Here is a 12,886-nt window from a genome sequence, read left to right as displayed (position 1 = left end):
CCCTCCCTTTAATTCCCTTTCCCCCTTACTAAACTTTCCTCTCCCCTTCATCATCTTTCCTCCCCCCCCCCTCCCCCCTTAAACCAATCCCATAACCTCTTCCTCCTCCCTTCCATACCTCCCCCTCCCCTCCTCCATCATTTCCCGGAGATATGTAGCATCCTCCCCTTCCTTCCTTCCCTCCCTCCTCTCCCTTCCTCTCCCCTCCTCCTCCTCCTCCTCCTCCATTCATTCCCCTCAAGTCCTCTCCTTTGTGGGTTCCCTTCAATTTATTTCCGCCTATTTTCCTCGCCCTTCTCATTTTCCTCAGCCCCCTCTTCTTTATTTCCCCATTTTTTTCCCTATCAGTTTTTTTTCATCTCCATTCTACCTTTCTTTTTTTATTTTTTCGTTTATCCTCCTCTTCATTTTTTTCTTGTTTTTTTCTTCTTGATCCTTTTTGTCTCCTTTTCTTCCATTCCTCGTTTTTGTTTACTCTTTTTCCTCATTTCATCTTCTTTCACCCCCTCTCCAGCTTTCTCTCTGTCTCTGTCTCTCTCTATTTATATATCTGTCTATCTATCTTTCAGTCTTTTTCTTTTTTTTTTCTTCTTCTTCTTCTTCTTCTTCTTCTTCTTCTCCTTTCCCTCCAGTCTCTCTCCCTCTTCGTCCTCCTTGCCCCCATTCCTTCCTCCACTTCACTCCACTTTTCCACCCGTCTTTTCTCCTCTCCACTTCACCTCTGCTCCACCGCCGTCCAACGCACCCCTCTTCCGCCTCCTCCTCTTTGATTTAATCCTTACCCTCCCTCCTCCTCCTCCTCCTCCTCCTCCTGCTTCTGCTCCTCATCTTTTTTTTTCCTCCCGAGTTCAGTCACTTCATAACTTCGCTTGTCTCTAACCTCCTCCCCTCCCCCCTCCCCTCCTCCCCCTTCCTCCTTCCCTCCCTTACACATCTTTCATCTCCTCCTCCTCCTCTTCTTCCTTCAATTCTCGTATGCTCATCTCTCATCTTTTTCCTTTCATCTGACCTTTTTCCTCTCTCTCTCTCTCTCTCTCTCTCTCTCTCTCTCTCTCTCTCTCTCTCTCTCTCTCTCTCTCTCTCTCTCTCTCTCTCTCTCTCTCTCTCTCTCTCTCTCTCTCTCTCTCTCTCTCTCTCTCTCTCTCTCTCTCTCATATCTTATCTCTCCCTGCCAACGTAATAAACACATATTAGGTCAGTCTCGAGCTGTGACATTTTTTTTTTCATAAGAACAACACAAGGAGATAAGTGTGTGTGTGTGTGTGTGTGTGTGTGTGAGAGAGAGAGAGAGAGAAGGGAATCAGAACAGAGGAGTAGGAGGAGGCAAGGAGGTAGGAAGGAAGAAGGAAATACTGAGTAGAAGTAGGAAGCAGAAGCGCGGAGGCAGGAAGAAAGTCAGGAGGGTAAACAGTGTGTGTAGATACAAGGCTTCGTAGCTATTAAGAAAGGTTTCCGTAGAAGCAGCAAATCTTTCTGCCTGACGTATGTTAGTATTCTTTCCCAACCTTTCTGTTGTGCTTTATTTTCTCTTTTATTTATTTTCATCGTAGTTTCTTGTTTTCTTGTTTGTTTGTTTTCATGTGCTAGTTAATCTTTCCCTCTCCTACTCTTTGTGGAAATAGTATTCTTGTCGTGGCTCTGTGTGTGTGTTTGGGGGGTGTTGGGGGTTGGGTGGGGGGTGGGGGTGGGTAGGTGGTTGTGGGTGTGGGTGAGTGGGTGTCGGTGTGGGTGTCGAGGTAGGGTAAGGCGTAGTAAAGTCTGGTGGTTTGTGGTGTATTTACGCTTTACTACAAAATATACAACTGTACCCTGTGAGCAGCATCCCGGGGCAGGCCGAGGCAAGCTTGTCCGGGACCAGGCCTAAGCCGACTATATGCTGTGTTTGATTTACTGAGGGCACAAAGGCACCTGATATATATTCTCCTCCCGCGTAGGTATTCATCTAAAGGGGCTATTACACTGGGCAAATTTTCCGTGGATCTTCAGTCAAACCACGATTTCCGCTGGCGTGGTTCTCATATTTGCGTGGTTTTCTGACGTGTCCACGATCTTCCAAAGCTACGGTAAATTTCACTGAAGGACGACGGTATTACTCATCATCTTCATCAGCAGCAATAACAACAAACAATTAAGAACCACGTTAGCGGAAATCGTGGTTTGACTGAAGATCCACGGAAAATATGCCCAGTGTAATATCCCCTTAACGCATGAAGACGCCGAGAATACAAGTGAGCCCTCCAGAAAGGGTGTTCCTCGCGGTTCGGATCAACTCACGCGCCCAAGCAGGTAGTGGCAGGTGAGGCGACACCGGAGACGACAAAACCCATTATATAAAGGGGAATACATATACTTGATCCCTGATGTATCCTCCTCCTCCTCCTCCTCCTCTTACTTTCCTCCTCCTTTCCGCCCTCCTCTTCCTCCTCCTCCTCCGATCGCTACAATTGAAGAAGGTTCCCGAAGACTAGAAAATGGCGCACGTAACACCGATTTCCTGAAGTTGAGATAAGAACGTTGCCCTAAACTACAGGCATGTAAGTTTAACATCAGTGACGGGCAAAATTCTCTAGAAGATTTGAGAGAAACGTGTCAAATTTCTAGAAAATAACATAATTTCTAATACCCAAGATGGTTTCAGAAATACCCATTCCCCGCTGCACACGACTTTCTACTCTAGCTCACCCCTATGCTATCCAAATCTCTTATGCATCTTCATTCCTTGTTTGTTTGTTTTCCATGTGCTAGTTAATCTTTCCCCCTCCTACTCTTTGTGAAAATAGTATTCTTGTCGTGGCTGTGTGTGTGTGTGTGTGTGTGTGTCGAGGTAAGGTAAGGCATAGCAAAGTCTGGTGGCTAAACTCTGCAACAGCCTTACTTCCTCTGTATTTCCTCCTGCCTACGCCTTGCTGTCTTTTTAGAGTGGAGTATCAAGACTCCTCCTTCCGGAATTGATCTCTCTTTTGGCCTCTCTTTTCTATTTGCTTCTTAAGGAACAGTTTTGAGCGGGTTTTTTGTTTTCTTTTTAGTTTTGCCCTTGAGCTGCTTCCTCTACTGTGAAGAAAAAAACATTACCACCACCACTTTCACCACTAGCAACACCATAAGCACCACCTCCACAACCACCACCACCAACACCAACACCACTTCCAACAACAACAACAACAACAACCACCACCACCACCACCACCACCACCACCACCAACAACAACAACAACAACAACAACAACAACAACAACAACCACCACCACCAACAACAACAACAACAACAACCACCACCACCACCACCACCACCACAACCACCACCACCACCACCACCACCAACAACAACAACAACAACAACAACAACAACAACATCACCACTCCCCTTATTACTCCACCTGTCCCATACATCGTTCAGAGTGTTCGTTCACATAACCTGCCCACCTGGATCAGAGGCACCTCCTCCTCCTCCTCATCATCATCATCATCATCCACATCACCTGAAGGGAAGAGAGCGCACCTTTGCTCCACTTACCGCTCCCTTCCTTTCCTCATTATCCGCCTGCCGAAGGAAAGTCTCACTGCTAGACAGACCGGCGCCCAAGCACACATAATGACAAGGCTTTCGAGGGACTTCTGGGCATTTCTTGGAATAGTTTTATAATCCCGGTGATAGTTTGACCCTTCTGTAAAATGAACCTAAGAAAATAATGGCGAGGACGCGACTGATCTTCTTTTTGGTCTTTGGACCAACAACAACAACAACAGCAACAACAACAACAACAACCAACAACAACAACAACCAACAACAACAAAAACAACACCAACAACACCACCACCACGTTCTATCTTCCGGTTCCATTTTACTGCATATCTCTCTCTCGTTCTCTTTCTCCTTGCCCATCCCTTTTTCTCTCCTCCCATTCCTCTTGTGCTATTTCTCCTTGTCTTATTTTTCTTTCTTTTTTTTAGTGAATGATTTTTTACTTAACCGCATTTTGTTATTTGAAAGTCGGCGTACGTTTTTTTTTTGTTTTTTTTTTCTTCATCTCTCTGCTCTCCATCTTCTCAGTTCACCCTTTTCTTCCCTTCCTTTCTTCATTTCTCTGTTCTCAATCTCCTCAGTTCACCCTTTTCTTCCCTTCCTTTCTTCATTTCTCTGTTCTCAATCTCCTCAGTTCACCCTTTTCTCCCCCTCTTAGCCCTGCCTTCGCTAATCCTTCATTATTAATACTTTTTTCCATCTTTCTAGGTTATCTTTCTTTCCATCCTACTTATTCTTCCTACTTCTCTATCCCTCCAGTCTTTCATTCCTCGGATTATTTTTTTCCTCTCTTCATTTCCATCCTCCTGCCTGTCCTTTCCACCTCTTCTACCTTCCACATCTTCCATCTCAATCTTACAATATCCCGCTTGCTCTTCCTCTTTCCATTTATCACTCCTTCATTATATCAATCTCCCTGGACTGACCTTCTTCTAATCTTCTTTCCCTTCCCTTCCTGCTTCTCCAACTCCTCCTGCCTGCTTTTTCCCCCTCTTCTACCCTCTCTTCCATCATGATCTCATAATATCCCCTCTGTTTTTTCCTCTTTCCATTTATCACTCCTTCATTTTCAAGCTCCCTCGACTGCCCTTCTTCTTTCCCTTCCAGTTTCGCCTGCTTCTCCAACTCTGTAGACTGCCGGCTCTTCTATTTCTCCATCGTTCTCGCTAATCCCAGGTCGAGGACGTGGGAGAGAAGATACAGTCTGGTCAGGTTGGATTGAGTCGACTGCATATCTTATTTTATCCGTCCGTGCTGGCCTTCGTGTTTGGTTCAGTCAGCGCTCACACAGACAAACAATCCCTTTATGGTGGCGATCGTCAATCCTCGGCACCACGTAAAAGGAAGGAGGTTCGTATGCAGGGAATAGAAGGAGTCTGAAACGCTTTAACCCGGTACCAGCGACGGGCCAAATTCGTGCCATGATATAAACCCCCAAAAATAGATGATGCATAAACTGATCACAAATGCTTTGATATATATTACGAAATGGTTTGTGTGAGTGATGATTCTTTTTCATTTTTCTCGCTTAGAGGGACCATTAAGAGACATGATCCCCACTGCTACCGGGTTAAAGAGGAGTGAGTCGGGGGGGAATATGGTTCGGGGAAGAGGTTTGAAGATGAGTTTGCCGTATATTAGCTAAAGGGGGAAGGTGGCTGGTTAGGGCTGGGGATTATGTGTCCAGTATTTCTTCCCATAACTAGGTCACCGAGAGAGAGAGAGAGAGACAGACAGACACACACACACACACACACACACACACACACACACACACACACACACACACACACACACACACACACACACACACACACACACACACACACACACACAGAGAGAGAGAGAGAGAGAGAGAGAGAGAGAGAGAGAGAGAGAATAGAACACAGGAACAAAATTCGAGTAAAATGAATACTATGTGAGGGCAGTAAAATGTTTGATATGGAAACGTAACGAATTTAATCATGAGCGCGAGCGTAACACAGTAACATTCACACCGATAGTTAGAGTGAAAGCATTATTTTCCAGGTCTGCAGCGTGCGTGTTCCTGGACGAAATATTTACATCGGTGTGGGTGTACCGCTGCCCAGCCTGCCCCCCTCCCCCCCGCGGCACCAACGATAAGTTTTACGCATAAGGCTGAAGCATGATCTTGGAGGTCCATACATAACGGCGCCCAAGCACGCATATTTGGCACGGTATTTGTAGGAGTTTGGGGCATTTCCAGGGATAGTTTAATAGCCCTGGTGATAGTTTGACCTTTCTTCTGTACCAAGAACCTAAGAAAAAAACATCAACCCGAACATATTCTTAAACATTACGGCGCCCAAGCACACATGTTTGGCACGGCATTTGTAGGAGTTTGGGGCATTTTCAGGGGTAGCTCAATAGCCCTGGTGATTGTCCATATTCTTAAACATAACGGCGTCCAAGCACACATATTTGGAGAACGGAAGGTGACTTGTTAGAGCTGGTGGAGGCGCTATCGAATATGAAATGGGATGTTCCAAAACTCGGTGCAGTAAAGAGGCTTGCTGTGTTACAAAAGTGCTTATGAGCGATCATGCACTTTACTGGAGAAGCAAGACTTGTGGTAGCAAACGGGAACACGAAGTAGGATTAATACTTTCAAAAATTAAAAAAGGAAAAAAAAATGTAGGGACTACTCGCAGCAAATGTCAGTCTCAAGAAGTCTTTTGATTCAGTGCATCGTGAGGCACTCTAGGACATTCTGCGGATCCGTGGGATTCCTGCAAGGATGACCGGCCTTTACTCTGGGACTGAGAGTGCTGTGAGGTGTGAGGGAGGCGTTTCCGGCTTCTTCCTGTTAGGAGTGAGGCAGTGGTGCGTCCATGCTCTGTCACTTTTGAACACTAGCATGGACTGGGTGTTAGGCAAAGTTGTTAATCAAAGTCATTGCGGAGCATCTGTTGGTGACTTCAAGGTCATGGATCTTGTGTTTGCTGAAGAGAGGTCATTTTTTTTCGGGTGGAGTCTTGATACTCTCCTCGTGAAAGGATTTAAGTCGTAGGCAGGAGAAAATACAGACGACAGGAGGCTGTTCCAGACAATACAACCGATACGTCATCATGCAACACGCTGGCTAACTTATATTTGTTTTGGTGGTATTTTTTTTTTCAGACGACAAGTTCCTAGGGACTTCATCATAGAGTCAAAGCTACTCGAACTGCAAAAGAAGCAACAATGATCTTCGCAAACCGTCACTCTTGCAAGTCTGGTATAAATGGATGTGCCTTCCTTCTTGCATAGTAACGAAACGCCACAAAATTGATGATGCATGCAATAATTAATAGATAAAAACAAGGTTGGTATTAAAAGACACTTTCGCTTCTCTCATCAGTATTTCTTAAGGTTACAGAGGGGATCAATCGGGTTCTAATGAGTGTTTCTTTGGGTTCTAATGAGTGTTTCTTTGGGTTCTAATGAGTGTTTCTTTGGATTCTAATGAGTGTTTCTTTGGGTTCTAATGAGTGTTTCTTTGGGTTTTAATGAGTGTTTCTTTGGGTTCTAATGAGTGTTTCTTTGGGTTCTAATGAGTGTTTCTTTGGGTTCTAATGAGTGTTTCTTTGGGTTCTAATGAGTGTTTTTTGGGGTTCTATTGAGTGTTTCTTTGGGTTCTAATGAGTGTTTCTTTGGGTTCTAATGAGTGTTTCTTTGGGTTCTAATGAGTGTTTCTTTGGGTTCTAATGAGTGTTTCTTTGGGTTCTAATGAGTGTTTCTTTAGGTTCTAATGAGTGTTTCTTTGGGTTCTAATGAGTGTTTCTTTGGGTTCTAATGAGTGTTTCTTTGGGTTCTAATGAGTGTTTCTTTGGGTTCTAATGAGTGTTTCCTTTGGCTCTAATGAGTGTTTCTTTGGGTTCTAATGAGTGTTTCTTTGGGTTCTAATGAGTGTTTCTTTGGGTTCTAATGAGTGTTTCTTTGGGTTTTAATGAGTGTTTCTTTGGGTTCTAATGAGTGTTTCTTTGGGTTCTAATGAGTGTTTCTTTGGGTTCTAATGAGTGTTTCTTTGGGTTCTAATGAGTGTTTCTTTGGGTTCTAATGAGTGTTTCTTTGGGTTCTAATGAGTGTTTCCTTTGGCTCTAATGAGTGTTTCTTTGGGTTCTAATGAGTGTTTCTTTGGGTTCTAATGAGTGTTTCTTTGGGTTCTAATGAGTGTTTCTTTGGGTTCTAATGAGTGTTTCTTTGGGTTCTAATGAGTGTTTCTTTGGGTTTTAATGAGTGTTTCTTTGGGTTCTAATGAGTGTTTCTTTGGGTTCTAATGAGTGTTTCTTTGGGTTCTAATGAGTGTTTCTTTAGGTTCACGGTACAGAGGAAGGGCCAAACCACCACCAGGGTCATAAAACTACTCCTGGAATGCACCAAACTCCTACGAAAGCCTTGTCAAATATGTGTACTTGGGCAGGTCCATATTCTCAGACGCGTCCTTCTCTTACATCAATAATTTCCAAAGGCCAGGAAGGAAGTTAAACGAGCCCCCATGGATATTTACTTACATTCATGGTGCAGAAACTTTTGTCACATTACCACTAGAGTCATAAAACTACCCCTGGAACTGCCCCAAAACCCCTACGAAAGCCTAGTCAAATATGTGTACTGCCTGGACCCCAAAACGTTTAATAATACGACCCACAGGACATGGCCGAGGGGAAAGTCATGTTGTACTTCCTTGAGGCTGCATGGGCACTCTCTGCAGGTCGGAGGGAAGCGCAAAACTCCAGGAGATGCAAAAATAAATGTGTCATCAGCAAGAGGAGGAGGAGGAGGAGGAGGGGAAGGGGAAAGAGAAAGGCAAGTGACGGTGTCGAAATGCTAGAAAGATAGAAGTGAAATTTAGAGTGAGAGGGGAGACAGGGAAAGGGGTTAACAGTGAGACAATTTAAACCCGCATGCCTTGAAGATTAATAAGAAATAATAGAAAATGGAGAGAATGGAAACCTGGAGAGATACGATTTTTTTTTTTTTATAACAAAGGAGACAGGGCACACAAAAAAAGGAAACAATAATAAATAAATAAAAAAAAGCCCGCTACTCGCTGCTCTTTGATTGACTTATGTCCTTATTTTCCTATTTCTTTTTTCTCCCTATTTCCAACACTGATCTCCCTCTCCCACCCCTTCCACGATCTTTCTTCAGGCAAAAACTTATAAAACAACCAAATGTATATAAATCAACGAGTAAAGATATAATGGAGGAGCAGGAGGAGGAGGAGGAAGAGGAGATCATACTCAAGATAAAGACAATAAAGATTAAAATGCTGACAGGGCAAGGAACCAGATGCCGCTGACACGCACGCAAGAAATATGACGTAAGCGAGCACTTCGGGAGACCTGAGACTCGGACGAAGAAAACGAGGGACGAGACGAAGAGGGACTGGATGAAGACGAGGAGTGGGTATGGCAACGGAGGGAGCAAAGGAGGGCAAAGGAAAGCGAAGTGAGAGGGAACGACAACTAAGTGAGACGAGGAGAAGGTATGACATCGGAAAGCAGCAACGGAGAGAGGAAAGGAAGGCAGAGGGCGGCAAAATGAGAGGGAACGAAAACCAAGTGAGACGAGGAGTTGGTGTGACATCGGAAAGCAGCAGCGGAGAGAGGAAAGGAAGGCAAAGGAAAGCGAAGTGAGAGGGAACGAAAACTAAATGACAGAGGAAGAGAAATGGCCGGTCTGAAGATAAAGGTTGTCTAGAAGGTAAAGAAAATTCATAAGAGCACGAATCAAAGCAATACTGGGAAGAGATAAGAGGGAAAGGGAGGAAGAAAGAAAGGAACAGTGAGAGCGAAGACGGAAGGACGGAAGTGAGAAAGGGAAAAAATAGAGGCGGACTTAAGATGAACGCCGGAAAGGTGGTGAAATCATGTGAAGGAAAACAAAATAAAAAGATGAGGGCAGAAGATAAGAGGATGAGGGCAGAGCGATAAGATTGAGGAACTGAAGGGTTGGTTGTAGAAGAAGAGCTAACTTATAGAGGAAGAGAGGCAGAGAAGGAAGAGGCCGGACGGAGTTTTTATTTTTTTATTTTTACAGCAAAGGAGACAGTTCAAGGGCACAAAAAAAAGTAAACATTAATAAAAAAAAAAAAAAAGCCCGCTACTCGCTGCTCCTAAAAAGAATCCAAAGAGGTAGGAAGAGGTAGGTAGAGTAGGAAGAAAGGAGAAAAGAAATTATCGGCAAGTAGAAGATGAGATAATTTTCATGCACATTCCCAAACGCATTTATCTTTTAGTTTTACATGTCATCAAAAAGTGAAATCTGAATCAGAAAAGGGGTCGTATAAGTCAAGGAAATGATGGGCCAACATCGCCACCTCTTCGGATTCTTTACAGGAGCAGCGAGTAGCGGGCTTTTTTTATTGTTTCCCTCTTTGTGTGCCCTTGTGCTGTTTCCTTTGCTGTAAAAAAAAAAAAAAGTCAGATGATCAACCTTACCGGAGGGCAAAATAAACACCCACGCCCCAACAAAGGTTACATTATCTTAACCAACAAGACCTTAACTCCTGACCAAGAACTTCCAAACTCTGCTTTGAACTATCATATTATGTTAAGGCCCAAGAAACACCAGGTTGGTTTCATTAAGTCAAGGGACTCATAGCAAAGGGTATAAGATAGATAAATTCAGATTAAAAGAGACAGTCAAGAAATGGTTCACTAAAATGGTCAACGAGTGAAACAGGCTTGGCAGTCATGTAGTGAGAGCCAACGTGACAGATCCCTTCAAGAAAGTACCGAAAATGTATGCATAAGGGGGCCAGAGGGTGTTAGGCTAGATTATGTTAAGGGTCGTATTTTAAAACATTTCGTCGCCCAAGTTCACATATTTGACAAGGCTTTCATATGAGTTTAGGTCAATTCCAGGAGTAGTTTTATGACCCTGGTGGTAGTTTAACCCTTCCTCAGTAGCATGAAACTAAAAAAGCACTCATTAGAACCCGATTAAGCCCCTCTTTGACCTTTAGAAATAGTTGATGTGAGAAGCGAAAGTGTCTTAAAATTCCGGCCTTAGTCATTTAGAGGACGCCGCGTTAGCTAATCTTCCCATCATATCCCAGAACTTCAAGAGCACCTTCACCGTCTAGGTCATCCTGGGTGTGGGGTGCGGCGTCTCTTCCCATCATATCCCAGAACTTCAAGAGCACCTTCACCGTCTAAGTCATCCTGGGTGTGGGGTGCGGCGTCTCTTCCCATCATATCCCAGAACTTCAAGAACACCTTCACCGTCTAGGTCATCCTGGGTGTGGGGTGCGGCGTCTCTTCCCATCATATCCCAGAACTTCAAGAGCACCTTCACCGTCTAAGTCATCCTGGGTGTGCGGTGCGGCGTCTCTTCCCGTCATATCCCAGAACTTCAAGAGCACCTTCACCGTCTAAGTCATCCTGGGTGTGGGGTGCGGCGTCTCTTCCCATCATATCCCAGAACTTCAAGAGCACCTTCACCGTCTAAGTCATCCTGGGTGTGCGGTGCGGCGTCTCTTCCCATCATATCCCAGAACTTCAAGAGCACCTTCACCGTCTAAGTCATCCTGGGTGTGCGGTGCGGCGTCTCTTCCCATCATATCCCAGAACTTCAAGAGCACCTTCACCGTCTAAGTCATCCTGGGTGTGGGGTGCGGCGTCTCTTCCCGTCATATCCCAGAACTTCAAGAGCACCTTCACCGTCTAAGTCATCCTGGGTGTGGCGTGCTGCTTCTCTCCTTCATCCCCTGGTCATGGAGAAACTCTTGCCGCCGCGACAGCAGGAGGTAAGGCTTGCTGGCTGAACCCCCGCCCCCGCACCGCTCATGATCCACCCGAGCTCCCCAGACTAAAGGAACGTTTTTTCTACCTCCCACGCAAACTCTCTCGAGGGAAGGTGTACGTTGGTTGCAATCAGAATCACGAATCACAGTTAAACTCATCCCAAGCCGCGTAACAGCAACAGATTTTTCCACTTATCTTTTGTTTCTTTAGGGGGTGACAGTATCTTCGGGGCCGTGAATATTATAATGGAAGGCCTCTTCTTTTTCAGGGTCGCTCGCCTGATGGTGTGCAGCGCAAATGGCTCGTGCATCTCCGGACGAGGCCAAAGTTTGGTGATCGTTGGGGGTTGGTTGGCTGGTGGTGGGAGCCGCAGCACTCGCCTGGAAGAAAGGAAAACGAGTGAAAAAGAAAAGAAGGAAGAAAAGAAACGTGGAGGCGATGGACAAAAGAAGGAAAGAAAGAAAAGAGAAAGGAAAGAAAGAATGAAAGATAGAAAGATAGTTAGATAGATAGATATAGTTAGAAAAAAATATAGATAGATAGATAGATAGGTAGATAGATAGATAGATAAATAGATAGATAGATAGATAGATAGATAGATAGATAGACAGATAGATAGATAGAAATATAGATGCATAGATAGATAGATAGATAGATAGATAGATAGATAGAAAAGTCATGAAAGGCTAATGAAAATTTTAAAATATTGGAAAATTAGAGAAAAAAGAAATGGTATATGTTGATGATGCAATAAAATGAAAAAGAAAAAAGTCAGGGATGGAGAACGGGAAAAAGAAAGGCGAAAAAAAAGAATAAAAGAAATTAATGACGAAAAGCAAAAAAGGCGAAAACACGAAAAAGGCAGAAATGGATGAAAAAAAGATAAGGAAAAGGAAAAGAAAGATCAGGAAAAATCAGAGGTTCGTGATGACTAGAAAAGATAAGAAAGAAAAAGCTATAGATGGTCGTAGATGGATGACGAAAAGAAAAAAAATAAGTGGAAAATAAGTCAGTGATGAATGATAAAAAAAAAAAGGAAAACCATTACAAAAGAAACACAAAATAAATGAATCTTTGATCGGGTCATGAATAACAAATTAGTCCCCACATTTTAAGATCACGATCGATACTTTCAATAACTGCAAGCGTTGGCCTCCTCCGCATTGCATCTCTCTTCGTTTGTTTTTACGCATCTTGTCGAACCTTTTTTCCTTGTCCAGCATCAAAGTATTATTGTGAGGGTGACGAGGAGGAAACTGAAAGAAAAAATGTGAGCAAAAGTGTCTATTATTCGTACGTCTCTTTCCCTCTCCTCACGCATTGCTAAGTAAGGGAAGAAGGATGCTAAGATAAGGTTAGGGGCATACGCTAAAGCTGCTTTTGGCCTCGGTGCTCATCTCCGTCACATTGGCCCTTGAGTCTGTGGCAGTGGTGGGCACAGTTCCACTAATCCGCTAACCGCTAATTTGAGAAGTTAACTTTTTCGTTAGCTGATTAACGTTTTCGCTAACTTTGGAAAGAGTTAGCCGATCAATTAGCTTCCGCCAAATGCATTTCCTCCTCCGCTAACTTGAAGTCCACTAAACAAATCATACAAGTTTGTTCTTCT

At 44.0% G+C, this 12,886-nt stretch overlaps 2 long non-coding RNA genes across 2 annotated transcripts in view; one reads left to right on the top strand and one right to left on the bottom strand.

Moving 5' to 3' along the window:
- LOC126998445 (uncharacterized) overlaps window positions 1-11,682 on the top strand; it is a 116,965-nt gene extending 105,283 nt beyond the window's left edge. The window contains exons 3-4 of the long non-coding RNA XR_007752877.1: window positions 10,663-11,279; window positions 11,546-11,682. This is a non-coding gene — a long non-coding RNA (uncharacterized LOC126998445). The remainder of the gene's footprint in view (window positions 1-10,662; window positions 11,280-11,545) is intronic.
- LOC126998446 (uncharacterized) lies at window positions 9,687-11,550 on the bottom strand. Its single transcript, XR_007752878.1, has 3 exons — window positions 11,188-11,550; window positions 10,896-10,968; window positions 9,687-10,749 (listed from the first exon to the last, which is right to left on the bottom strand). It is a non-coding gene; the product is annotated as an uncharacterized LOC126998446 (long non-coding RNA).
- Window positions 11,683-12,886: the final 1,204 nt, after the last annotated feature.

This window comes from Eriocheir sinensis, chromosome 14, assembly GCF_024679095.1.
Source record: "Eriocheir sinensis breed Jianghai 21 chromosome 14, ASM2467909v1, whole genome shotgun sequence".
NCBI classification, from domain to species: Eukaryota; Metazoa; Arthropoda; class Malacostraca; order Decapoda; family Varunidae; genus Eriocheir; species Eriocheir sinensis.
This window is presented reverse-complemented; position numbering and strand designations above follow the sequence as displayed.